The following is a 27,324-nucleotide window of genomic DNA, read 5'->3' as shown; positions in this document are numbered from 1 at the left end:
AAGGAGAAACCAAATCCATACTGGAGAGAGTCGCTCACACTAGAACAAGGAGCGTACATGCGCTTGGTTAGTACTGTACAGGCCTCTTGTCAGGCTGAATGTACTCTAAAATAATGTTTAGCCCCTGACTGCAGAATTAGAAAAACAAAATATGCCATACCTAGGTGTTAGTTATATGTTTTAGCTGTCCTTAGATCCTTCCCCTTAAACCATCCTTGTAGCAACTTGTAGCACGCTGCTTCTAGCAACCCAAGAAATTTGCCCCAAATCAGAAAAAGAGCCCACAGAGTCACTGTTGCTTCAACATCATTCGGCAGAGGTTGCTCTCAAGCTGCACACACAGTCAAAGCTGCCCTTTCTCTTTGGGCCATGAGGAGAACTTCTGCACCTTTGCCAGCTACCATCTGGATGTCCAGTGCCAGAGCACAGACTTGTAGTCACAGCCCACACTGCAATAACCTTCACCTCTCTCCATCCTGCACCCCTAGAAAAGAGCTAGATGTAGTTTGCTTACTGTTCTCCCTCACCTCAGTGTTTCACAATACAGCAGTAGGTAAGCAGCATTCACACTGGAGAGGATACTAATGCAAAACATACAGGGAAAGGCGATTGTAGATGCAGACCTTTTCCTTTCCTAACTGAAGAGCTCATTGGAACACGCCAGTGTTCTGCATGCATCTTACCTGTTTTTAAAGGAACATTTTGTTCTTTTCTTACTTCTATTTGTGGATCTCTTCATCAGCGATAGCTTTGGAGCCCATTAAACTAAACATCTCTCTCCTGACTATCGCTTCTCAGTCCACCCTGTGGAAATAAGCTAATGCCAACAGCCCAGCTTTCAGGAGCTGCTCAACAACGACACATGCTTTTCCGTACCAGCCATCCACTAATAATACTCCTGCATTCACAACTCACAGCACTGTCCGGCAGATAGTCAATAATAAAACAACATCCTCCTGTTCTGCTGGTCTGTAAAGCTCCCACAAAACACTCACGAATAAAACACTTCTGAAAATAGACAGTGGTTTTGGCTGGTAGAACGCATACCTTAAGCTAAAATATTGAAATATTGGGCAAAATTATAAGCTTCTTTCACTGCTTTGGTCACATATTTCCTGGTTTTCAGTGCAAGGTGTTTCCACATAGTAAATGTTTATAGGCTCAAAAAACAAACAAACAAAAAGAACAAAAACCCCACCACCACCCAGACTGCAGTTCTAAAAGAGAAAGACAAATAAACAACTTTTATGCAAGTCTTCCTTCCCTCTCTTCTAAAAATAATAAAACAGCCTCAGTCCAATTGACTGCCTGTCTTTCAAACTCTACTGCCTGCCAGAGCAGCACTGTAGCAAATACTCCACTTTGGTTCAAGCTGTCTGTCCCTTTTAAATAAAGCAAAAGATTTGCAAGCAAACTTAGAAATAAACTGGCTAAAAGGAACCCACTTCCACCTGCTTTATTAGAATATTCAGAGCATGTATTTTTGCAACACCTCTTTCCTATCTCCTTCCAACCAAAGAATTGCTCCAGTAAGGAGATTTAAAAGCAGAGTCTAAAAAAGGCTTTACTATGGTTCCCATACGTATCATTCCCTTGTCCTCATTACTACTATCAGACAGGCCCCAAACCCAAAATATTTTAATAAACATACCAAAAGTACCTAGGCAGATATGTATGAAAACATGTACAGCAATGTTAGCCTACTTGATGGCTAACATTTTCCATAAGTAAGCCCCACTCAAAGATCCAGACCTCTGCTTCACCAGCCGTATCACCTGTATCACAACACTTCTGAGGGAAATGGAATTTTTTCAGTGCAGAAAAGAATAACTATGTCTACGCACATCCCACTGCAGTCGGTCCTCCCCTCATCTGGCCTGTGCTATACCACACCATTCTTTCTCAATGCAGTTTCCTAAATACTGTGTGGGGAGGGGATCAGTACAAACCTGCAAAGGTGACTAATTGCTTTGGCTCATCAAATCCAAAGGCTTGTGCGGATGAAACATCGGAGCTCTGAAACAAACTCAAGATGTATACTTAGAGCATCAAGGTCCCCTCAAAATCTAAGTGAGACAAGACAAAGGCTAAGGTCCCCCAAGTCTTATATTCTACAATAGCTTTACACACAATAAAAACCTCATTTCACAAAGCTCTGATGCCCCCATCTTGTGCTTCAATACGTTCTTATCTATTGAGAGGACATTAGAATTCCAAAGTACTTATGCCAGCATGTTACACATTTTATTAGGTCCCTATTTGCAAGGTAGAAACAGTCACAAATTTACATTATGTTGCCAGACAGCAGAGACTAATACATATGAAATACACAGAAGAAAATGTCGGAGGGAAGAATATTGCCTTCAGCCTCACTGGAGAAAGAAAAAAAAAAAAAAAAAAGTATTTCTCAAGGAGCAGTGCCTCTTTCACACGCTTGTAAAGAAATTCTTCTTTCTTTGCAAACACTGCAGCATAAAACTAAAAGCAAACAATCCCCAGATTAGTAAGAGAGAGCTGACAGGTTTTCTTTAAGAAGCAGAGTGAACAGGTTTTGGAGCGGCTGGCAGGGGGTTGAGCCATGACACACCTTTCATTCAAAAGTTGATAAACAAGTTCTGAGCAGCTGGTAGAGGAAGAGAAAAGAAAGAAAGTAAAGCGTGAAAATAGTAGCTCGCTCTAACTACATCCTTGAGCAAAACTGGAACATGGTTTTGGTCTGAAAGGGGGACAAAAAGGGAGATTCAGAAGCAATGTTTGCTATGAAACATCTATTCCGGACATGGCCCAACTTCCTAGCTCCAGAAGCCATGGGCCACAAACTTTTGTATGGTCAAGAGCCAAAAGATACACAACACACACCTTGCAGAGTCAAGGAAATGGAAGGCTCCAGAAAGCAGTTCATAGGCTGGACTTCAAAATAAGTCTTCATGGCTCCATGCTGCATTTGAGATGAGGCTGGGCCAGACAGATACCTGGTTCTTAAGACAACCCTGTAATATTGATTTCAGCAGTCCCTGAATATCTCACATCTTTCTCAAGCAAGGACTCAAATTCTTCGAAAGTCCTCATACCAGCCGGCCCCTGTTCTATGTAAGTTTTTAGAAAACTTACTTCTGGGTATAGATCTAGACTGGCTGTGTGACGAATGAATATTGCACAAAGTTTCTTTTGATCCTTCCTCTGCTAACAGCAGAGAAGAGCAAGCTGCAGAACTAAGATACATGTACTGAAGAGGTATGTCAGAAATAACAAAACCCAGCATGTTTTCCCATAAATAGAACTCATTATAGACTTTCAGGTCACAAGATTTCATAGACAGGTTGTCCATTAGCCAAAAAAAAGACTCTTCATGCTTGTAGAAGGTCAGTGTTCACAGACTGTTACTCCACCACATCAGACGCCTGCCCCATCCTTTCCCAAAGCCTTATTACAAAACTATCATTAACCGTAAAAGCTGTGATTCCCCAGAGGATTTAACAGACATAGAACCAGTCTTAAAGAAAAGCTCTTCACGGGTAATGCTTATTGAGTGAACACTTCCAGTTCTTGTACCATTCACAGCATACAAACTGTCCCTAAACTAACACAGGCAGCATCAATGTCAGTGGGCTTGTACAGCTGCTAGTTCCCATATGAGGAAAAGTGGGAATGTAGCAAACGTATTGGCTTGCTCCAAGACCTTCCCTACACATGCCAGTCCCCAGTCATTTCTTCACTGCTTGGGAAGATGTCTTTGTCACTGGAGATGGTTTTTGATATGAATTCTCCTGAAGCTTAGGGTTTTTCAGAATTGGTCCCTTCATACCCTTCAGCTTCTCCCACTGAAGTCAGTGGATGCTTGACCACTGATTTTGCTGGAAACAGGGTGGGATTTTAGCCACAGCAGGACAGTTAACCACTGCCATCTAGTATTTCTCCTTAGGAAGCTTTTCAGGGCAAATGCTTACAAAGTAGCTGACTTTGTACACAAAATCCAGCAAAACCCTTTCCCAGAGGTCAAGCCCTGTTCCCTAAGGCCTGGGAGCAAGCTTTCTGGCTGGACTTTTCCTGAGCCTGTTGTGTGGAAGATAAGGAATGTGAACGATTTCCTGCTGAGCAGCATGTAGCTCCCCAAACATCTGACAGTTTATGTACTGGAGACCGTCTCCACAGAAACCTGGCTAGAGAAACCGCGATGCTAAAAAATGACAGCTTTCCAGTAGCAAGAAGCTGTCTTTACTCCCTCACACTCTCCATCCCCTTCTGCTTTCTAACTTTATTCTCTTCTCCAATGGCTTTCTCAAAGCACACCCAAACATGTGATTCCTCCTCCCAAACAGGTCTGAAGAAAATGGTATTAACTCCCATACTAATGCTGCAGATAACGCCGCTTCCTGTGGGATGCTAGAATCAAAGACACTCTCCTGTTCACCAAAACAGCATGTGCCAACTGCACGTACACTTAGCCCTGACTTGCCAGCCTCCCGCACTACATATATTATCTCTCAGATAAGCCTCAGATAGAGCCCTTGGGCAACGTCTTTTTTGTAACTGTTTCAGAATCAGAAGTACTTCCCCTCAAGATAGCTTGATTTTTATCTCCTGAGAAAAAAAAAAAGCAAATCCTGACATTTCAAGCTATCCCTAAAACAGGGTTGCATGCACCCCTAAGCCAGAAAAATAAGGTAGGCACTCACAGACAAAGTCATGGGTGTGATCTCTTTAGGCAATCCTTTACCTTGCTGCTGGTTGGTTTCTTCAAGGTACCCACCTACCAAACTATACTCAGGGGATGCTGTGAGTAATATTCCTTCCAGTGAAATCACCCAAGATCCCCTGTGGACAGGTCTATCATACGCAGTAGCTGGGCATGCCTGATTTGTTCTAGCCTAAAGGAATTAGTTTCTGAAAAATAAAAAGGTTTTGGCACAACACTGTTCTAAAGGCTTACCTAAAATGATGCCTGCAATGATGTAACAGCTAACCTGGTGTTTCCAAGTTACACTTTGTCCTTTAGGGCATTTGTTCAAAATGAGGATTAGTTGAAGGAAACATCTCAATCAGTGGATGCTTTTTCTGTTCAGCTATATGCCATAAATGGAGCATTTGACTATTTAGAGAAACTGCAGGAAATCCTTTCTCTACATGCACTGATCTTATCAGACAGTTCTGCAGCCTTTCCTTTTTCCCCACCATCACTTATAAGATCAGGCCTACATATATACTCTGAGACCTTCACACGACATGCTTATATAGTATACTTGAAATTCAGTAATTAGAATAAAATTTTAAAGAACCCTTGGCATTCACCATCAAGGGTAGGTCTTCACAAAATTGTCCGGCTTCCATTTCAGCACAAAATAGGAGGCAGATTTCCAAAAAGAGTGCAGCTGATTGAACAGAGCTGGTCAAAAACACAAAGAACTGTACAGGTGGGTTTTTTTGGGGGGAAAAAAAAAAAGGAACCTACTTTAATCTTGGGAATTCTTTAGATGGCTTTTGCAACTTTTTCTAAAGAAAAAAAAAAAACTTTCCCTTTTCTTTTCCCCTTCTATTGAACTCAGCACTGATAAATAAAGAATTTAGAAAAAACTATCAACACCCATTTTATTGCATTCAGCAGCATACAAAAAATGGAAGAAGGAAATAGTTATAAGTACATTTTTCTGGTGTGATTTAACAAAAATTTTGAAATATCCAGCCTTCGTAAGAACGTGGAAACATTTGGGAAACTCAATGCTTTCTTCAAAAATTGCCAATTCTGAGAACAGACTTTCACACGGGAAAATCTCAAAGGAAAATTTTTGAGTGAGACACACCGAGCTCTTTTGAAAGTCTAACCAGCAGTGTCAGGAAGGGAGATGAACATTGATGAAGATCTTGTCCATCTTAGAAAAATCACTCAAATAGTAGAGTGATTATTCTCTCCAACCTGCATGGCAATTGCAATACCTGTCAGCTATCACCAGCTGCAGTCCTTCAGCAACAGCAATCATTTAATTGCTAGTTTACCCAGGAATACGGAGCTCTACCTTACCCCTGAGCTCCCTCATCCTCTCTGAGCAGGCAGCATAGCATAACACTGGGGTCAGAATAAACAGGGCTAGTTACCTCGTGACACAGTCTAAAGGGAGAAAAGTAACAGAGGCTCTCCATCTGACTTGCCGGACATGTGTGTGAAGCATGAATAGTAACTCAGCAGTAAGGGATCCCTTCTTTTGCTGAGTAATTCTGAATGGGATAGTGTTCAGAAAAAAAAAAAAATCAAACACAAATACACATACATATCCCGTATTAATCATTGCCAGAGGGTCAGTGGGCCAGCAATGTCCAGCTGTCACTACAATCTGACATGCTTCCTTTTAGATCTGCTCAAACCCTCTCCCCTTTCAATTCAAAGTACACAAAAAAAATTTTAAACAAAACAAAAAAACCCCACAATTTACAGGCACACATGGTAAGCGATGCAGATAGGAACAAACCAGGCTGAGTGGCACCATGCAGGGATAAAAGATAAAGGAAATGCAGGAGAACATTTTCACATGCTAGTTGGGTTAACAACTCGGGTAACAGGCTGGAAACATAAAGGATATGAAAGAAGGCAATATAAAATTTGTGCCTGAAGTTTCTTTTACTCTTATTGGCCCCAGTGAGACTTTCACTCGCAAATCTGAGGACAATCTTATGAAGTATAAAGCTGAAAGAACTGTAGCAACCAGCTAGTCTGATGTCACACATAGCATAGGCCACCAGATCACCATGAGTAATTCCTGCCTAAAGTAGAATTAACTTTGCAATAGACATCCCATTTGACTTAAAGATTTCCAGCAGTAGAAAGTCTACCATAACCCTTAGTAAACTGTCCCTCACTATAGAAACTTGTGCTTCATCTGCTAAATTTCAGTTCCCAGGGCATGGTTCCTGACTTAACTTTTCTGGATCGAAGAATGCTAGCACCAAATATTCTCTGTATATATAATTATAAATGGTGATGAACAAGTCACCTCTTAAGCACCTCTTTAAATAATTAAAGAATAAGCTTTGAGTCTCGTCCATCAATATAGAGGATTAATAAATGTTAAATTCTGTAACCTTCCTCTTACTAACCTCTGTGGCAGTCTGTCACATGAACAACAATCGTTTGAAAATGACTAGCTCTTGGATGGAAAATGTTACTCAGATGAAATTATGTCTCATGGCAATCTGGCAAGATTATTACAATACAGGTATGAAGAGAATGACGGTCTGCTCAGGATCATACACCAAGTCAGTGGAGGAGCCAAGAGTAATACCAATTAATTCTGATTTTAAATTTTAGTCCTTGTGCCATCTTCCTGCTCTATACAAGACAGAAGTTATTCTAAAAACAACACAAAAGAACACATCCTGTAATCTCTCCAGATTTACAGCAAGGCTTTTATGAGCTATTTGCATGCAACTGAAAGTAATACAGAAAAAAAAAAAAGAGTACATCTGCATATGTAGTAACCTTCCTGATTATTTTGAGGCATAGAAGACATATCAAACAAATGAAATCCTTAGGCTAGCACCCACAACAGGCCCACTCACAGATTCTTATTCCTCTGCAACTTCAGAGGTGCTTGACAATGCCAGACACAGCAAACTACTCAGACTTTACTATCTATTTGATTTCTAAAACATAAGTCAACAAACAAGTTCTATTAATTGCAGTTTCTAAGTCTGTCCCACAAATTCCAGTGTGCTAATGTAAACACCATTAAAAAAAAACTTTAAAAATAAAATATTTGAAAGTCAGTTTCCCTTTTTTACTAGCTGCCAAGAGCAGAGTTCAGGGCTCTGTGTTTCTTGAGTTGATGAAATCATTAACACCTACAGCAGTGTAAGGAATGTAACTCAGCCCTCAGGGCTTGGTAAGTAATAGGAAACCTGTGTCAGTTTCACCTTTAAAAAATAGTTCCAAGTAATAAATTTCCTATTTCAGATCCGGATGGAAACCCAGCTCAAACAGCACAGCACAGTCACAGTTCAGAGCACATTGTTCAAAAGGTATCAGTACTGGCAACTACACCAGCAAGACCCTTGCAAAAAACAAGCAGAAGCTGCCTACCATAGTATAGTGCCTTGCTGCATGCCACACATCCATCAGCGTGAATGGGGAGTTACTACAACAAACAGCGTACAACATTTACTATACAGAGAACTTAGTTCATTTTCTCTTTAGCCAGTATAGTCCACAGTCCCTTGCTACAGACGCCAGACTAAGACTTAGGGAGACCTTGTGTTGCAGCATCAGGCAGTAGTCAGTCAGTCTGGAAGCTAGAGAGCCAGTGTGAATTACAGGGTCTGCATGCACTTAGCAACCTCAATAAAGGACCTCCTTTATATTCATTACAACACAGTTCTGTCTTTGCTACTACAACGGGTGCTACAGAGACGGGATTCGCAGCTGTTGCTTGGAAGAGGCGAGGTCTTCTAATCAGACTGAAGTGGGGTGCAACCCTGCTTCCACCAACATGGGCCTCAAGTGCCCCACAGGGTGTGGTGCTCTCCTCACCCTAGCTCATCTTCTTCTGCAAACACAGCACAGACAACACCATCCTATGCATGTTGTAAAAGCCCCGTTCTTTTTCAGGGGGGAGGGAGCCATGACCGGAAATCCAATACTATCCATATACCCGTAAACCTACGCTTCCCTGACTGTGCAACCCGCGTCCTTTGGGTTTTTAGAGCTGGAGCAAGAGCTCTGCCCCTCTCTCTGCTACTTTCCTGTTCCTCAGCTGAATTCAATCCCTCTGCATTGTAAAGCATATGAGAAGATAAATGCCACAGTGATATGTTGTCATTTATTCTGTACACATTTCAAACTGAAGACAAGATCTCCTTTCATCTCCCATTCTGTAAACGGTGCTCAGCGCTCCCTAATATGCTGAATACCCTGCGAGCTGCGGATGTATACTGGTGACTTCTTTGACGCTCAAGCTACGGGTTCCTCCTCATAAGCACACGTCAGATACCCTTCCTGAAAACAGCCATGGTCTGCCACGACGCATGCTCCAGCACGCTGTTGGTACTGTATGTCAATCCTCCTGTGAAATTCACTTCCTGTGTCTCACCAACAGCCCAAGAGTTCAAGATTCTCAGTCATTTCCTGCCCCTCGCGTTAGCATCCCACGATGTCCTGTTTACATTTCAGAGCTGCGGTGGAAATAAACACCATCACGTCAGGACATTCCAGCAGCAGGATTCCAGCGCAGCCATGCTGGGCTGCAAGCAGGATGCTGAACAAAGTATGGTCTTCATTTTTATTTTATCTTCTTTCCTCTTCCTTGTATTTCCGTTACCTAACTGAAATACCAGAGGGTGACTTCGAACAAGTCAGTCCATGCAAGTAATTAACACAGTGGAAGGATCTTTACAATTGTGAAATTGCTAAATCAAAGGAATTAGCATGTAAGCAAATAAACACAATAAACAAAGAAAGAATACTGCATCACAGAATGGATTTAATTTCTTTAGCAATTAGAATTTCAAAGCAATATCATAATCTCCCATCGGGCAGATGATGAAACCGAGGCATAGATAAGGCAAAGCAATTTCCTGGCTTAACGTTCTAGTTGGTAAGGACTGATTCTGCTGCCGACTACCCTAACGGTAAGACCAAAGACAGGTCAAAAATTCATTTCAATTATTCTCAGTGAGACACCTACTTCATTAAATAGCAATGCCTCAATAATCAGAGGAGACATCACAACTGCATCTGCTATTAAATCTCTGCCAAGAGGGATTTCTTTAAGTAGGTTATAAAATTTTCAGACTAGTAAAGAGCGTATTAGCAAAGCCGTCCTGTGATACAGTTAAAAATTCTCTATTTCTCACCCCAGCAATGTACAAACAAATGCTGGCTTCTCCATTCCAGTCAGAATATTAAATATAAATATTATGAAGAAGGCTCTCTTAAGACACACAAACTGGATGGCTACCAAGGACAGACTGAATATTCTGAAAGTGAAATTTTCTGTGATGCACTGGTTCTCTCACAATCAGGGAAACCATAGAAGGAAAAGACCTATCAGGCTCGTATACTCTATCCAAATACAAAAACTCTGTTCCCTACAATATTTTGTCTAGTGTTTTTTTCAAGCGTTCCCATATTATGCATGGTAGAGATATAGTACAGGTATTAAGCCATGGTTGAATGTAAATGGAAAGCAGAAGAGTGTGCTGCTGAAACGACTGCTTGCTCTTCAGGACTGAATTGGCATGGAAATGAGTCCATGGCACTTGAATGAGATTCTCGCGTCCAAGTTGCAACGCAGGCTAGAGCTAGGTTCAACCAGGTTTTGTATGATGCTTTAGTCTCACTGATGACTCTTTCACTAAGAGTCACACTGTTTCAGGATAGCCCTGAAGCTGGAAACTCTAGTGAACGTGATGAGGGCTGCGTTCTACTGCATAAATAAAGCAAGGAAGATAAGATCCGCGCACCAGGCTTGCAGTGTTCTTCTTCCCCGCTTCTACATGTCAGTTATTAGCCACAGTTCACCAAGTGGACTAGCCTTTCCCAGAATACCTTGATATGACAAGGACAGCTTTGGGAGTCTGCCTTAAGTGCCACAAGGTCATACAGACTCTTTGCTTTTCTGTGAAATCTGTTCCGATAGAAATGTATGCAAGCCTAAACCTCACCACATTTAGACCATGATGCAAGACTCACCTCTTTGTCTAAAACTTAGTACTAACTGCGGGCTCAGAACCCCCTGGCATTTTTCCAAGAGCTGTATTTTTCTTTCTCCCTCTCCCTGAAGTTTACAAGCACATTGTTGGAGGCAGTAGGGAGTACGGTGCTTTTGCTCCCTCTATTTGGGAAACTGTTGATTTAAACCATGTGCACACAGTGAAGCTTCAACAAGGACATTGTAAATGCATCTAATGATGTGATGGCTGCTGGCGATCAATGAGGGAAAAAAAAGGCGTTTACAGTGTCTCGGGCCAGTTCCTAATGGACAAGCTTCGACATCACAAAACCAAACAATACAGCTGTCACTAATCACATCAGCTAGTCATCTCCATAAAACAGCCAAGAATCGAATGGACAGACACTGACCGAGCTGCTCTCTCTCATCAATGTGTTTCCACAGGACTCTGGAGTACACTGGCAAGATAGAGCGTGAGGAAATTTGATGTATATTGTCCATACCTTGCCTGCCACTCTAGCATCTCCAGCAAATACTACATTAACTTTAAAAATAATCAGTGGGCCCAAGTTAAAAATAAAATGTAAGCTGGCTTCCATGAGAAAGCAACGAAGCCAATGCCATTTATAGTAATTCAACGTGTCACTGAATAGCATCATTTTTATAAATACACTGAAAGCCGGACATGAAATAACTGGTTAACAGCTCCCTAATCACAAGGGCTTCCTCTGCTACACATTTTTCCTATTTATCCAATGGCTTCTGTTTTATATCTAGTTTGCTAATGGAAAGAGGGGAAGGGGGAGGGGGGGGGAATTGGCCTAAACTGATCCAGCAGATGCACAGAGCTGGGGCCTCAAACACTGGCTTCTTTTCTGCAGCCACCAAAGGGCGGTGGGGGAAGAGACATTTCAGCAAAATTCTTTCTCTACAGCAACTACCGCAGAAACACATTTCCCTCTGTTAGGAGCCACTCAAAATAACTGCAGCTCAAACGCCAGAAAAATATTTTGTGCTTCCTGCATTCAGAAAGGGAAAGAGATAGGAAAATACTGAAGAAAGTTCCTAGTATGGCGGTCTCAAAACAGCAGTAGTGGGCTTCAAAAAACAAAACAAAACAAAACAAAACTGCACTCTCATAAAGAAAGTAAAACAAAACCACCCTGAAAATATTTGTCCTTTAATGATCCCAAAGTGTTTTGCAAGCGTGTGCAGGAAACGTATGATTTTATGAGACAGCCCATCAGGCCACGGCCATGCAGACCATTCAGATTTTTAGAATAATTCTTTAGACGCAATTTCTTACAGCTCTCATGAATACATATGGAAGTATGACTGCTTACACTGCAAATGGCTATCATCATTGCTGTGTGCACGAAAATAAGTAAACTCAAGTACGTTGACTTCTGTGTCTGCACTGCTTAGCGAGTAGGATGCCAAAACACACTATGGATAGGGAGAAAAAAATGTTGCTAAAGGCCCCCCACCATTAGGGGGAGTATGGGCACTTCTATGATTGATGTCCTGCTCCAAATCACCCAATAGAATGGAAGAGGCAGAGGATGGAAGGAGGCTTCACTCTGTCATGAGACCATACATCAGGAAGAAGGTGAGGAGATTCAGCACCTACTCAGGGCTGCATCCACCTTAACTCTGTTTCTCGCTTCAAGCTGCTCAATAAATACTCAATGGTTTTTAATCCACTACGGTTGGGTGGCACCGTACGTGCAAGCAGAACGTGATTAAGAGAGCCGTCCAAACTCAACTCCGTAGCAGAGGCAAGAAGCAAACACCCTGCCTTATCTTCTTCGGTCCACCAGGCCCTTAGCACGTGTGAATAAGGTTTTGCTGTTACCCATGTTTCCTCACCGCACTAGAGGGGCATGTCAATCTAGTATGCCAACCAAGTTGTAACTACCTTCACATCAAAACCGTGCCTACGTTACTAAGCCCTCACAGTCCGCCATCTGTGCCTAGGGCAACAGTCTTCTGTGTTGTGATGACTTACACTAACTTCCCAGGTGATTGTGGAAAATCTTGTCTACCCAGTAGGGAGGGAAAGAACCGTGACAAACATGGGAGTGATAGTGGCACTGAAACAATTTTCTCTCTCTAATCATTGCAACGTGGGAAGGTTCTAGCCTCTAACTCTAGCTGTTTAGGGTAATCTGGCCTTAAAAGCACCTTCAAACCTGAGTCAAAGGGACCTCTTTTCGTGGATGGTATGAGTGGATTTGCCAAAAACTTGGGTATGCATCTGGACTAATTGGGCTTTGAATATCACCATCACTACATATTTAAACCAAGGAAAAAAAAAAGCGTATTCACCTGATAGTCTCTTTCATAAATCAAGGAAAAGCTAGGTTCTGCATTTCCCCCGTAAAGAATCATGGCCTACCAGGAGACAACGACACTAGCTGCAGATTCAGGAATGGGTCATGACAATGCAGAGAGCATTTGCTGCCCATCAGTAGTCTAAAGATTAAAAAAGAAAAAAAAAAAAAAGCCAATTTCACTGGAACCACACGCACATGCAAGCCAGGGATATCATGGGATCTGCTGCTTCCCTTCTTCCCTATCTATCCCTCCAAATCCCTTCATGACTTGCAGTGAGAAAAAAAAAGTTAGCACATAGTGTTCACAGAAACAACACAATATTTTTTTTGTATAATAAATAATGCAATACTTCATAGAGCAGTTCCTCTCTTCTTGCTTAACAATGAGGAAAAAACACTACCTAAAGGGTTTAGTATTGCTCATCCAAATGCATCTGCTTTACATTGTGCTGCAGGAAGTCAGAGAAGCAAGATGATGGCCCAGCAACGAACGCCTTGGTGTGCTGAGTGGACTATAAACCAGGGCCCCCACTTTGTATGGAAAATCAGCAGCAGACAGCCAAGACCCCTTTTTAAATACATTTAAAGTGGTTTATTGTGAGGAGTGTGAGCACTATGACCTCAGCTGCTAACAAGTACTTCTGTGGGAAGCAGTCTGCGAGCAGGAACTCATTCTCCCAACAATCCAGGCTTTGACTCATATTCATGCTGTGGAGTTAATCTAAGTGGAGTTAGCGCTGGTGAAAGAGGCCATACGGGCAGTCCTTGAGACAAAAACCTTATCGACCCATAGAAAGTCCTCTGTGGCCAGCGGCATTGTAAGATGCATGCAGTATGTATGTGCCAAAGCCATGTGTGCTTCTCTCCAGCTCCCAGAACGGCTAACCCTGGACAATCTAACTTCAGCCTCATGTAAAATTGCAAGGAAAGGTTTTGTGATTCCTAAATTCACACAAAGTAAATAGCACAATGATTCAAAAGTGTTTTTACGTAGCCCACAGAACACCTACCAGCCTTTTTGACTGGTGTCAAATTTGTCCGAGTTTGAAAACAGGAGATCTGAGAACGTGTCTATTGGTGTTCTAGTCGAATCACAAAATAAACAAATTTTATTATAACCAAAATGCCTGCTGCCATACCTGCTGAATACTATCTTCCTTTCTTTCTTCTCAGGCTATTAAATAGCTCCTGTAGATCCAGCCCAGAATTGCTTATTAATGACAGATCAAAATTTTCATTTACCATCCCCTTTAGGTATCACGAGGATGAAAGCCTCATGTGTGGCAATGTAAAGCAAACAAGGCAGAAGCTAACCCTGGACTTAGATCCTACTCTTTTTGGAAAGTGGGGCTTATAACGTAATTTCCCCTGTGTCTTTACAGGGCACATGGACTGTGTCTACCCAAACCTTGGAAGACTCAAAGTATATTCCTCAGAGCAAGACAGCAGCATATCACACAGCTGTCAGGGAAGCATCCCTTCTTAACATTCTTTAGTTTGTTTTACGACTAAGATTTTTGCAGAGAAAAGAATAGTTAATACAATATGCTGTCCAAAACCAGTGCTCGTTTAATGGTATACGGGTAGAGACACAGGCAAAGACGGGCCAGAGGTCCATGCACTGATTGAGTAAATCAGAATGGTTTCCCCCGCCCCTCTCAGTTAGACATTGACTCAGCTAGGGACAGTCTGAATCACTGTAGTTGCCCAGGGCCCACTCATTTCTGTAAATGCAATGGCAGCCAGCATTATGTAAACTGTATTTGGATTCACTGTTGTTCAGCAAGTGTCAACAGAAGCAACATTTGGCTCCCTCATTTGTTTTTCCCTTTAAGTTTTCAAATTGACATATTTCTTTACTTAATAATTTTCTAGATACCCTACGCAAGCCATCTCATATACATTCCTCTGGTGGATTTTACTACAGGAGTGCAAATTGAAGCATTGCAGTTGTTCATCACCTTTTGATATCATAAAGTCCCTGTCAGAATTCTACGATTAACGTGGTCTGCTTTCCGTTCCTCTGTTCTCAACTTAAATCCTCCATGCTTCTATGCTAATCATTGAAATTCTGGACCATCCACCACTGAAAGGAATTGAGACAAGTCCAAAAGCTTATTGCTGCAGATACCTTAAAACTACTGGGCAAGTGTGAAAGAAGTACATAAAAGTCAGTGGCAGAACAACTGCTTCAAGGAGAAGCAGAAAGCCTCACCACTTCTCTGTATCCTGCCCACCCTGACCATCTCCTCTGTCTGATGAGAGGACGTTAGTCTTTCCCAAGCGTGAGGGGAGAGCAGATACAACATTATACCTTGGAGTCTGTCACTAGATGAAGATATGCTTATGTTTGCATGCTGCTACCCTGTTGCACATTCCACAACCAAACTATCCAGGTATTCATTTGGTCCAGGATGTATGTCAGAGGAGGCAGGGAGGGCATTCACTTTCGGCAGGTCTGCCTTCAGCTGTGGGAGGTGAGACTGGCACAACATTTACTTATATCTACCTACCTAAGGGCAAACTGCAGTTCAGTGCTGAACCAAAAACATTTTCCACAGGAAACTGTAAGCCAGCTCAGCCTCAGAGCCAAGCCCTCCATTCCAGCAAAGCAGTGTGAGGAACACACCATAATGCCTTATCCAGCCTGAAATCCCACTTGGCCAAGGCTCATGAAAACTAGTCCTTCCCCTCCCCTCCCAGCAGTAAAACGGTGTTAAGATACTGCCTATAAAAGATGACCCCAGTACTGCTTTTACTTTTTAAGCTAGTACTGTTCCCACAAGTTCTCCTGTATCAGATCCCTAGCTTGTTTATACTGCAAGTTCCTTGGAGCAGTGGTAGCTTCTCCTCTTGCTTCTTATTGGACCTTAGTTCCAAAGAATAGTCAAATCTACATTGGCAACATCTTCTATGGACAGGCAACAAGCCCAGAGAAAGTGTCAGAAATTCTCTGACCTTAAATATATTCTCCTATGCTTGTTCTGTGTTCTCAGTTACAGCCATTGTTGATCTCAGAGGGATGAGTTTGCCTTTGAACCCATTGATTATGATCACAGAGTCATAGCAACGCCTTCCCAAAACACTATTAATACTGGACCACCCAGAACGGTAACACAGCGAACAAGTGGACAATCAGATGAACAAACTCAACTAATATGAAGCACTAGGCACAAAGTTCACCAAATCAGACTACCACTGCTACTTATTGATTGCGCTGCATACACACGTAAGCATTTATGCTGCAAAGCCCTTCATCCCAAGAATCTAAACATCAGAATATACATGGCAGAGGAAAGCCAAGCACAGGGAAAGGGCTGTGCCTTCTCTTCCTCACAGAAGGCCGTTCTCCCTCCTCTAGTCTAGCTTAAAGGGCTATTGAAGTGCTGTTCTGATTAAAGTTCAGGAGGTGCTTTGTTTCATGTACCAACTCAGCTCTAATATGAACTTCATGGATACACTGTAAATGCACAGCCCATGCTCACCATCACGTAATGGAAAGATCTTCCTCTGAGACAAAGGTCAGAATGGACCACTGTGGTCATCAAACCTGACTTACTGCAAAGCACAAGCTATAGGATCTCACCCAATAACTTCTGCATTAATCTTGTAACTTATGTTTCAGCTTCATTATCTCTTACAGAGGTGGGAAAAGAAGTGTCACTGCATGGTACAATTTCAACTATTTTTTCTTTCTCCCATCTACAGCAGCTCAGGAAACATCCCTTAACACCCAAAAGATACTCTTCATTAAATCATGCTTGATAAGCAGTCAATTCTGGATCAAGCTTTCCACTCGACCCTCCTTATGCAGGGATTAAACACATGCTTTACTAATACCAGTGAATTTGGCCTTGAACTTGGCTATGAGTCTTGGTCACGGCTTAAAAGGATCCCCTTTCCCTTATTTTACAGGTAAGGAATCAAAAAACAGAAAGCCACAAACATTCAGAGGACTTCTAGAGCTACAAAGAGAACACAGATCTCCTGCTTTCAAGATCAGTCCCATTGTGATACATTAGTTTCCTTTACACTAACCAGGTAATGCAGAAAATAAATCATTATTTTTCACTTTTTTTCATAGGAAACGTCAGAAGGGACAATAATAATCCCTACTGTGACCGCCACTATACTGCACACCAGCAATGCAATGCTAGGGACTAGAAACTGCCCAGACAGTTTCACCTTGCCCTTGGGAACGCTAATCAGTCCACAAGCCAAAGTGAGAACACTGCTACTTGTGGATAGAGGGAAGTGCTGACTCACATTAAGGTTTATTAGGTCAAGTATGATGCTGTGCAAATATCAGTATATAAGTTGCCCTCCTGCCCCTGCCAAATATTCCATAGGGAATTCAGATGCTTTCTTCCCCCACTCCTGTGCCTGAAATAAACACGTCCATGCAATTTCCATCACAGACAAATACTTCCAGGGCCAAATAAATCTTGTACACAAAAAAGGTGCAAAAGAATACCTAGAGATATGAGATAGTAAGACGCAGTAGCTAGCATGAAAAACTACATTTGTAACCTTCAGGATATTAGCCAATCTCTAACTGACAAGAGTCAGGAAGAATATCTCCCTCATCACCCTTCTTTCGGAAAAAAAGGAGGGGCGAAGAAGAAAAGAAAGAAGAGAGAGCGCAGAGAGAGAAAGAAGAAAAAAGGTTTTCCTTGGACCATCCCCTGGAACTATCTTTAATGGCTCCATGATACAAGACAAGAAACATTACTTCTATGAATAAATATGGAGTGTGGGAATCTTAAGCTGTGATTTGTACAGAATGAAGAGGACAAAATACCACGAAGTTCAGCTCATTCTTTCTTCTGCACAAATCTTTTCTGTTTGCCTTGCCAAAATCATTATTCTTGAAAGCATAAGCTGATCAGAAGTTGAGAGTGGTGACAGTTTCCTTTGCAACTGGCAAGCTACTTGTGTGAGGAACACAGAGGAGTATGCATTGGCTTCCATTAGAGACAGGATTTCAGCTGAAATGATTAGTTGGTCCCTTTTGGCATGACAGTTGTTATACTGCTACATTTTGCTACCGTAGGAGGACTTCCTAACCTTGCTGTTTCTGTACCAATTCAATACTGATTCCTGTTGAAGTTGCTGCCAATGTGACATCCTGAAATGCTGGGCCCCACCACAGTCAAAAAGGAAAGAAGGTAAAGTGGAACCAGGGAGGGGTTAAAGAAAACACAGCGAAGAACATTGTACTTGGCTGTACAAGTAACCTGTGAATATGTCTCAAGAAATGTCCTGGATTATCAACTGCAATAAAATCTCTCAATGAGGAAAACAGGGATGTCCTAGAGAACTTTGAGTTCTGTTTTTTTGCGTTCACTTTATGCACGATTCAAAAAGATTCTCTTTATTAAAAAACAACAACAACAACAGAGGAAATGCAGACAAAGAAAGCTTAATTTTCCAGGTAGCTCAAGATAGATTTAAGCACTGCTTCACTTAGGAGCAAAACAGCAAAAGAACATTTAGGGTAGGGAAGGGAGAACAAAATATAGAAACAAAGAAGGTTTTTACTTAATTCTTATTCACAGCTAGTTTTATTTTTATAAGTCGGAGTCTGAGAGCCCAGCTATCAGTTCAAGGGGCACCTGTTCCTCCCACGGAGAATGTATTTGAAGGAAGGAGAGTAAAGTGAGGCTGAAATAATGACCAAAGAACAAAATAGTCTCCAAATTACTCGTGTGTAGGTTTGAGGTGGGCAGCTGGTTGTCAGGCATGAAGACTTCAGAAGCAGTGATAGACATCTCTCAGATTTTATCCTCTCAAAGTTCTTATATCATGCCCTTCTCCATATCATATCGTCTACGGAGCAGTCCTTTTTCCTAGTCTTTAAAGAACAGTTGGTGATATCTGTAAGCCTTTCACACAATTTGAGCACTAATTACTTCCTCCGAGTTTGAGGAAGACTATCCAAGTTTATAGATAAGATTCCCATTTCCTATTGAAATAATGACATAGCACATGAACATTTCTCACCCTCCAGCACCTGGATTCTTTTGGGTAGGAGCAAGTGACTAGCCAAGATACTCCTTTATCTAAAGTAACAGAAACCCGTAATTTTCATGTTGATATTCTGATATTTCTACATGCCAGAAGTAGAGGACAAGTATTTGTATGCACTTGGATAGAAGGCCATTGTTCTTTATATTTGCTTTAGCCCCTTCTTGATATAGTTGAAAACTATTTCAGTCTCTAGCTCCCGACTTGTTGAGGTTAGGCTGGTATGTTTGCTATTAATTAATTTTTCCACAATAGCCAAGACTGAAAAACTAGTCTTCCTAAACGGGGACCCACCAAGCAATCCAGCATTCTGTTGCAAATGCTGGTTAAGGGGCTGAGCTCTGCTTTATCTCAGGCACGCTTTTGGGATGCTTTAGCTACGTGCAGGGACAAAACACAATTAAAGAGTTTTAAGTACAGAAAAAGAGCAAGCAACAAGCTTTATCTTCCTATCTTTGTCATAAAAATGCAAAGCTACCCATATGGCCCACTGCAAAAGAATGCGTTTCCGGGAGGCAGTGTGCTGTCTCACTAATGCACATATACAAGATGTACTGTATAGATATCAACTGAAGGTCACAAAATCCCACTGTTGCCCAGCAAGAAAAAATCCTCATATTTCACAGTAAGGAGATTCTCACACAGCCATGTTTCACAACAGAGCAGCACAGCTGAGTAAGAGCTTTTCAAAAAGGCAAAAACATCAAACTATGTTTAAGGTCTCAGATACATGATTTCTGCTTAAAATAAAAATGTCTGTTCCCACTGCTTAGAAGAAGTGAGCTGAATGTGCTTGTGGGTTTGTACAATGACACGCATGCATAGCATCATGCTAGCAAGCTTGCAGACCTCTGATGAAGAACATGAACGTGTTCATGTATCCCAGGCCAAAAGCATATGACTGCATGTCTATTTGCATGCTCAAGTGTACACATGTTGGTCAGCTGGCAGGGTGAGGGCAGAAACACAAGTATGCACACATGCAACTCTTACCTCTTTGCTGTATACAAAACAGATTTAAAGGCTGAGTGCTGTAACTTGGCAGTCAGAAAAGGAAGACTGATATTCCTCATGTAGCAAATTACCACCCAAGATGCAAAAGCCATCTTTCCTGTTATTCTCCCATTCCACGTGCATGTTGGCACCTCACGCTGACATGAAGTCATAGTATATTCCAGGAACAGTTCTAGCTCTAGCACATGCTTTAATAGTGGGGCAAGCATCCTCCAAAGGAAATCATGGGAATCTGTACTCCTGTGAACTCCAGTAGAGTCAAAACCACAGTGAGGTCATTTGATGATTGTGGAAGAAGACAGAGGCTTCTGTAGGCTTTTATCCAGTTTGCCTGCACTATATTAATAACCTGAGACTTCTGACATTCATAATGCCATCCAGTCATTTCTGATAAAAACAACAGAGGATTATGCACATTTCACTATATATGACAGCATCAGCTGATGCTCTGAAGCAACGTTGTGGGTCTTGGATGGCTTTTCTATGTTTTTAAGCCACTGGCTGCTTCAGCTGGAACCCAAACAGCCCTTTTCTGTGATGTGTCTTCTTTTGCAGACATTAATTATTTTCTAGAGCATCCTAGGCCATCTCATAAAACAAAGGATTGGAAATGTGAACAATTACTCTGCCTGCTCAAGGCTTCTACCACTCTGAAGATTGTCAAGGATCCAGAAAACACGGAACCTATCTCCTCCACTTTCCCAAAGCTGTGCCACAAGATCCGTATCCTGTCCCTCTAATGCACCAACAGAAGAGCAGGAGCCTCTGGCATGAAAGCGATATTCAACAGGCGCCACTGGAATCCCAGGGAGAGAATTAAAAGCTGGTTTTACTTTTAGTGACAAAAAGTCACTCCAGCTAATAAATGCTCTGCAGCATAAAGAGACAAGGACTTTGTCATCTCTATCAATTCTGAACAGATCAGAAAATCAGAGCAGAAATCTAATGTTAGAGAAACATACCACTGACAAGTACTGATGCTGTTAGTGGCAAGGAAAGTTTCCTTCGCAACAGCAAAGCTGATGACCCTAACGCTAGACTGGGATGCTCGGAGGAAGCTGGAAAGGAAGGGTTCCCCTGAAACTATGACGACTCATTGATAAATCAATTAAAGGAAGATACACAGATATCCATCAATCCCCACTGTTTCCAGCGGCACAATATTTGCAGGGGGAGGGTGTGGAGGGGTAGAGAAATAGAGCTTAGACTGGAGGGAAGAAGAAACGCTTTCCATTGCTTTAAACACTGAGAAACACAGTGCACTAAGTGTTATCTATGTCAACCACTAGAAACGTTTAGAAACTCCTGCTTGATTATGGAGGTTAAAATGACACCAAAATCCTTAGATAAAAGTGCAACCTAATGGCAGATACCCTCTCCTAAATATGCTTAGCCACACGTACAGCAAGGAAAGGAACACATTAGCAAGGCATTGACAGCAACTCCAAATACAAGAACATTTTTTTATCAGATTCCTTCAACTTGCTGCATTGATTTCGATCACACAAGCGTCACTTTCATTTGCCCTGTCCTCTAAGCAAAGCTCGATTAAAGACCGCAACCCCCATTTATTCTGCAGCTTGTGGACTGCAAGGAATTCAGACAATTTTTCAAGCTCAGATGCCACAGGAGAAGAAGGGGGAATGATCCCTGGGTCATGCTATTTTTAATGTCTGTCTCCCTGCCATGTCATCACTTCTATGCCACTTCTACAGAGGATGGCAGCTTTGGAACAGCTTCAGTGGAGAAGATATGAAAGCCATATAAGAAACAGTAATTAGTGGGTTCCTACTGTGAAAAGTGTAAAGCCTCCCTTCCTTAAGAGCTTTGCTTTTAGAAGCCCAATATAACAGTGAAGGTCATAGTGTTCACCACTGGTGGTCCATGCTGCAAGAATTATGGACAAACGACATAACAAACCATGGACGAGAGAGTGTGAGAGAGCGGGGGGGAAGCCAGCTTCTGACCATCCAGAAGTTTAGAAGAGGTTTAAGGATTTTTTTTCTTTTGCAGGTAAAAGTGGCAAGGAGAAAATGCTCAGGCATAAAACTTTACTCTGTTCCTTGAGTTGCTGGACAAGAAAAAGAATACCTTAGCACTGGGAGACAAAAGGACAAAAATCTACATAGGAATACAGATATTCAGAACAGGGGCAGGGGAAAGACTGAGAGGCCCATTAGGTATCCTAAAAGTTAACAAGAATCTGAAGCTAAATAAAACTGAAGACCACTCAACTGCCCCCTTACCAATTTTAGGTTTATCCTCCTGCTGAATATATTTTAGATTATATTTTCTAAACAGCCATCTATATGGAACAATATGACTGAAAATTTATGAAGTTGATTTTAACCATTATTAGGATTTCAGCATGATATTTGTCCCGTAAGAACACTGAAGTTATTTCACAGTGATCACTGGACTGGTTGGGTGTTTTGGCCTGTGCTCATGTCCATGCTGTTTCAGTTTTATCACTACTGGATTTAGTGATATCCAATCAGGGGGTTGAATATCAGGGAAATAGCAGGGAAAATAGCACCCTTACTATTGTGATTTTTAATTGTACTACTGGAGTTGAACGAGCAAACTGGTTTTTTCACTATTTGGTTTTCAGTGCCAGTCTAAGTCTAGACCCTCAAAGTTTATGTAGAATACTCCTTTGTGCTACCAAACTCATGCTTTTAACCGTTTAACTAGTGAGTTATTTCTAACGCTCCTCCATACGCTTCCTGCCTCATCAGCAGAGAAGCTCAGGCAGCTGGAGGCATTAGACAAAGGGGTCAGCATTGGTGAATGTTAACTAGGTTAACGCCAAGCAGTCATGCCACAATTGACCATAGCCTTTGATGTTTCTGAAGCATGAAGGTACAAAAGAGGTGCTCAGAGAATATGGTTAAACAGAGGAATTGGGGTACAGGAAGAACCAGAGAATCTTCATTCAGCGTAAAAGCAAGCAGAGATGAAGACAGGCCCCAAAAAGGACAGTGAGGCATTTTTAAACCCACTTCCTATATAAGGAACTACGGACATTTCTAGCTTTAATCAAAAATATGACAGTGGCACAGGAAGCCATGTCCTGGCTAACTTTAACCCAGCTTGTTTGGGTAAAACAATACTCAGATATCACAGCAGAACCTTCTGCAGAGGTTGCCTAAGCCTGCCTAGAAATCAGGTTACTTACACAGGTGACTAACTTTTTCAGGTCCATGGTGCCACAGCTTCACTGCTGTTGCTGTCCAAGCTACCTACCCGAAAGTTAGCTCAGGTCTGTCTGCACACATCATGCATGTCCTGTTCTAACAATGGTGCAGAATCTTACACTGACAAACTGCTATTGCTTTCCATAGCTTCATTTCAGTGTTAGCTGACATGCATGCTCATGGTTAGAGTTGGAAGGGAAGAAAAGGAGGTTGTAAGGTACTCTGCACTGTATCTGTCATGGCACAGAATCAATTGTTGTCATCTCTGTACAGTGGCAGTAATATCACTTTATTTCACAGAGAAGAGCTGTAGCACCAAATTGATTGGTTGTTTGAAAAACACTTCAAAATGAAAACTTAATGGCTAAGAGCAAGACCACTGTGTATGTCACAATGATGTTCACTAGAACAAGTACCTCTTTTAATCGTTATGCCTTTTAAATTCATCTACTGAAGTGGTGCTTTCAGAAACGGTTATTCAAACTCATCCTCAGTGGGACATAAAAGGAGTGATGTTTCTTTACTATTGTATCCCAAACCACTTCAGAATCAAGCGCTCACACAAAAAGAGAAGAAAGTCTCAAAAGGTGATACGTGGAAGGGTATTATCTTCCTATGGGAGAATGATCTGATGGAAACTCTTTACTCTTTCGCTACATGGAAGGATGGGGATAGGAGGCCTGAATGCACACACAGATAAGCCCAAGTTGGGAAAGAGGTCAAGAGTGGAAATCCAAGTGAGAAGAAAAGGAATAAAGGTGAGAACAGACGACTGACCAGCATCAAAAATTCCAGGAGGAGAGGGCTCAGTTACAAGGATGAATGAGGATAAGCAAAATCAGGAGCTATTCAAGCTCAGATAAAAATGACAGCCCTAGGAGAAGAACAGACAGCTGAAAGTAGAGGATCAGAACAAAGGCAAAAGACAAACCATAAGTTTATGACAGGCAAAATCAGTCAGGAGCAGACGAAAATGGAACTCAAGAGATAACAGGCCAGGACATTTAAAAAAAAAAAAAAATCATGAGAGGAATACAACCTTTAAGGCTGTAAAATTCAGATAAGCACAGTTATCTGAGAGGGCTGTGCTACTGATCAGAAGTAGAGCTCTCAAAGAGCTTTCTCCCGCTGTATAGCAGGGAATTTGATGTCTGTGAAATTTCAGCAGAGAGTAGCTCAAAATTAAAATGACACAGAGGTAAGACAATCACTGTTATGTGACAAGGTAAAATCTAGCCCAAGATTTTTAGAAGCAACAGAGGGGTTGAGGACACTTTAAATGAAACTACAGTACACAGAAATGGTTACGTATGAAGTCAATGGACAAGGGCCTTGGTCATTGCTACGCACTTTGTGTATCAATTCTACCAACCTGGCAGCAGATGAAAAATAAAAAACAAAGCAGCAAAAAGTAACACTAAGACAGAGGGTTTTTGGAAGCTTTTCTGGATTTTCTATTTTTTTAAGAGATGACAAAAATAAAAAGTATATTTTAAGTACACTAAAAGTTTCATTTTGGGCAATTCAACACCTTAAGTTCTAGCTGAAGGAGTAGTGAAAAGCAGGAGAAATGCACTCCTGTATAACTTAATTTGGAGTGGTTAACTAATTGTACATGACCTGCGAGGGAGGGAGAGCTTGTATATCTCAGTGTGTGTATTGACACATGTGCATGCCTGTGTCCATCCATGGAAAGTAAGGAAGAGAGAATTTTCCGTGGTATGACTTTAATCTCCTAACTTACACACACAATCTTACAGTCACATAAAAGAATGACAGAGATGGATTTCATCTTTTTTTCATTAGGAAAGGAGCTTTCAAATTCATTTGCTTTGCTTTGTCTTATACTCCTTTCATGTTCGGGACTCTGCACAATTCAATGAATTAAGTCCCCAGCTTAAGCCCACCCACTCTTGCAAGGGGAGAAGGAGGAGACAGAAAAACAAATGTTAACAGACTGTCAAGTTTTGTAAAATATCACATGCATTTGTGACATGCAGGGCCAAGATGACTTACTTCCTTTGATAAAAATCTAGCCCCAAAACAGATGATTGCATAGAAATCAAGCTCACTGACTGAGAAAACTCCCTCAAGAGAAGTCAAAATAAGGGTATTGGCACCAACTCCAGCGAGGTCTAGATCCCACACCACTCTTCAATACCACACAGAGGTGCATATCCATATAGAGGTATATGGTATATATCCATACAGAGGATATACTTAACAACCCAGAAATCCAAGTCACCAGTCCTCTAATTGGTAAACTGTACTTTCTACCTTGCTCCACAGCCAGGAATACAGTCAATTACTCTACATTTCCAAGTCCCTCCGCTATCCTCTTGACAAAGAACTAGAGAGTGCAGTAAGACATACTTTCTTCTGCAAGTTGCCTCAGAAAGGTAACAGAGGACTATCATCTGTTACTCATTATGATCTCTGTCTGCATAAGAGAATGTATTCATAATTAAATTACAATTATGCATAAAGTTAAAACAAGAAGGGAAGAAAAAAGAGCTGCTTTCGGGCTATTCAAAGGGACTGGGATAAGACAGATCTTTTTTTCAGGTTGGGTTCAGAGAGATTGCTAAGAGGGACATTTATTTATTGGTAAGAAAGGGTAAAGTACCATACACTTTGACTTCCCTGGTTACACAACACACCCAGAACCGGACTATGTTCAGGCAGGCTGGGCAGAGTATAGTTCATGTTGATAAAGGAAAGACCCAGTAAACATTGCCTAGAAAGAGGCATTACGGCCTACCTTAGGAAAGCAGAACTCCATTTAAAGCACTTGAAAAGGGAAATTATCTACAAATTAAGACTTGGTAATCAGCAAAAAACAGAGGCAAAAGTACATACCAATTATGAGAGCACTTAATTAAGGAAATAGTACCTATCCACACAACACTGAAATGGGAACATGTGAAGTAGAAATACTGACATTTCTGAATAATGAACAAGAAAAATCAAAATAATGCCCAGGCTAGGACCAGTTTAGGGTTCCACTCTCTGATTAGCTGCTCTAACATTAAACCTGCAGAGCACTGATATTTGCATCTTTCAAGTAAGGAGAACTTGTTAGACTTATTTATATTACAGTGATTAGGACCTTAACATCCTGCAACGTTAAAAAAATCTAAATAACTGGCTATAGAGACTTGTCTTTACTCCCACTATCCAAAAGCAGGTCAATGCTTTTATTTCCTCTCTAGTCTTCCCTCAAATATTGGCTTTGATATTTCATTGGCCTGATAATGGGAGACTCCATCTGGTATTTAAAACTTCAGTTCTACTGTCTTCATAACCTATCAGTGCTGTATATGTATATTCTGGATCTCTGTCTTATCTACTGACTTTACATGGAACGCAGAACTTGTTATGTGAAGATATTTTCAAGCAAAAGCAAGGCCTGAACGCCAGACTTGCATAACGAATCAAGAAGATAATCATCTTGAAACAGCTAAACTTAAATCTTACATAAAGAATAGTCAGAGCAAAGCCAGTGGCAAAGCTCTAAGGCATATCAGCAGAAGCAGATTTTGTCCAGCTTTGTTTGACTGACGGTCCTTTCCTTACCAACCATGAATAGATGCAGTCCATTTCCTATTTAATACTCAATTGCATTTCAGAGGAATAATCTCTATATAGCACATGTTAAAGAAGGTCTTTCATTAGATCCACCAAAAATTTCCCTACCTTCACACTTGATAACAGCTATGCTCAACTCTACCTGCCTCCAGACTTAGCATTAACAGCTGTACCAGAAAGGGCAACCTTGCCCCTTACATTACAGATGCATTAAACGTCCCTGTATTGTTACTAGGAAGCATGTCAGAACGGAGCAAGCAGTCAGCTATGCACAAAATTCCCATGAATGAATTTCAAGCACACAATGGGGTGCCTGCTAACATCACGCAGCCAAATACGCCAATCTAAAAACAGCACTATTAAAAACATCATTGTAACTGAAAGCCTCTTTAACAATGAGATTTTCATAATACACAGTTTTGACTATTTAACTAGCCTTTTAACTTAAACCACTAACTCTTGATTTGGTGAATCGAGATGCTGCTCTTTTTAAAATAAACCACCAGG

At 41.4% G+C, this 27,324-nt stretch overlaps 1 protein-coding gene across 9 annotated transcripts in view; it reads right to left on the bottom strand.

Annotated features, from left to right (window-relative positions):
* DAAM2 (dishevelled associated activator of morphogenesis 2) overlaps positions 1-27,324 on the bottom strand; it is a 233,666-nt gene that overhangs the window by 143,772 nt on the left and 62,570 nt on the right. The window lies entirely within an intron of this gene.

This window comes from Struthio camelus, chromosome 3, assembly GCF_040807025.1.
Source record: "Struthio camelus isolate bStrCam1 chromosome 3, bStrCam1.hap1, whole genome shotgun sequence".
Taxonomy (NCBI): Eukaryota; Metazoa; Chordata; class Aves; order Struthioniformes; family Struthionidae; genus Struthio; species Struthio camelus.
The sequence above is the reverse complement of the archived record's forward strand: the minus strand, read 5'-3'. Positions and strand labels throughout refer to the sequence as shown.